Here is a 2,087-nt window from a genome sequence, read left to right on the forward strand (position 1 = left end):
ATTGCAGATTTAGTTAGGTTAAAGGTTTGCACTGCGTCAAATGGGCGTCATTCGATATTCTCAAACTTCAAAAAATAAATCAATTAATAAAAAACATCTGCCATTCCTCAATCAATTGGCGAAATGACAATGTTTTGACATCATAGATTGGTAGTCTTTTCCGCCCGTATTTTTGAATGGATACACTTTTTTTCGTTTTTATTTATAAAATAGAAATTTGGCTGCATGAACTGTCCATTACTTATTCAACAGCATATAACTTAAGAGTACGATCCATACTTGTCGACGCAATATATCGGGCATGTTTTCCGAAACGAACACCAGTAGCCAAGGTTGTATGGATATTGAAAATCTTTAAATCCTGCCATTGTTTAGACAAATAAACTCTTACATCAGTACCAGCAACTGCCAGATAAGTGCCGCTTTGATCAAAACATAAATCTTTCACTTCGTAGCCGTCGTCTAATTGTATAGTTTTAAAGTTCTTCAGTTTGCGTAGATCCCATAATTTAACGCATGCATCATCGCCAGCTGTTGCCAGATAATAGCCATTCTCCGAGAATGAATTTGCCGAAATTGGACCCGTATGGCCCGGAAAATTTGCAACATTGCTCTGCTATTTAAGATCCCAGATCTTGACTTGAGAATCGTCAGTGCCCGTGCCAAAAATCAGGCCGTCCGGATGAAACTGAGCAGTTGTCAATCCGACCTCGGCAGTCTCGATAACCTTTGTTAATAAACGATCAGTGCGAATATCAGAGAAAGCCCAATGCTTATCTGATGAAGTAGATAATACGTAATCGCCGGTAGGATGGAAAGAAAGACCGGTAACAGTACCATCTGCCTGTGACGTCGGCACATTCCAAACGCGTATGGTGGTATCAGGAGAGGCAGTAATAACTGTATCTTCATCAGGATGATAAATAACGTTTGTAATTTTCTTGGTATGCCCCTTAAGAATAGCAACCACTGGTTCTGTATCCTTATTGAAGACTGTTGCATTTTTATCGTTTCCTCCAGTAAGAATTTTACTGTGATCTGCGCTATTAATGTCCAAGGCCAAAATACCCGGAATAGACGCCGAATGCAAACCAGGATGAGAAGCGACCGTGAGAAAAGTTTTTATTTGATCTTGCGCTACTTGTACGGCCTCGTTTTTTGCACTCTTGTGTAAGCAGGGTAGGCTTATCCTGTAATTTTTGTATAACATCGGTGCTCATTCCGGTTTTTTCGACGGGCTGGGTGGCGATGCCTCCAGCTTCAGCAGCAATAGCTGGTTGGGGTATAGTCGTGGAAGCAATTGATGCTCCTATGCCTGCTTGCGGTTTAAGTGTGGCCAAAGCTTCGTGAGCTGCTGCCACCTCCTTATTGAGACGCGCAATTACACGGCAAGCCGCATCATGCTGATACAGTGCATGTGATAATTCTTGGCGTTTGGTCTGCAATTTTTGCCTCTGCGTAAATAAATGCAACATGAGAGCGTCCCACTCGTCTTGCATTGTTTTGAGGGTTGCCGGAATACTAGTAGCGCTAGGTGGCTTCGGTTTTACAATTGGTGGTGTCTTCACCTCAATTAAATCTTCAATTTTCATCTCTTTGCCATTAATTGGATCGCAGCCATTCTCGGTTATGTATTTTTCAATAATACGCTTCTCGAAAATTGCTCCGGAAAAAGGCGATACGACCGCAATATCAGGCACCTCATTTGTAATTGCACAAATTAACGACATATTTTTTAATATCTCCTTTCTTCTTCAAATATTGCTTATTTTACTTTAAGGTTTCTTTTAAAAAATGAGCGCAAAACAATTGAAATTTAGATTCTTGTTGTAGAAAATTAGTTTTATGCCTCTCTTACGTATGCAATATTTTAAACCAGGAGATCCATTGGCACCATGCTCTCAATGATCATGGTCGCGTTGTCCAAAGTGACGCGACACCTGGAACACCTTTTTTATATAAGGGAGTGCTCATTTCCCTATGCCATGAAGCAGATTCCTATAAAAGTATGGACCTTATCAACCCGGTTATAGCGTGGCTCCGCCTCTGTTTCTCGTACGGTTCCATTAATGCTTTTGCTGCATTCG

At 41.0% G+C, this 2,087-nt stretch overlaps 1 pseudogene; it reads right to left on the reverse strand.

The window, feature by feature from the left end:
* Positions 1–231: 231 nt before the first annotated feature.
* LOC119643675 lies at positions 232–1,797 on the reverse strand (annotated as a pseudogene).
* Between the last annotated feature and the right edge of the window lie 290 nt (positions 1,798–2,087).

This window comes from Glossina fuscipes, unplaced genomic scaffold (assembly GCF_014805625.2).
Source record: "Glossina fuscipes isolate IAEA_lab_2018 unplaced genomic scaffold, Yale_Gfus_2 61514, whole genome shotgun sequence".
Classification (NCBI taxonomy): domain Eukaryota; kingdom Metazoa; phylum Arthropoda; class Insecta; order Diptera; family Glossinidae; genus Glossina; species Glossina fuscipes.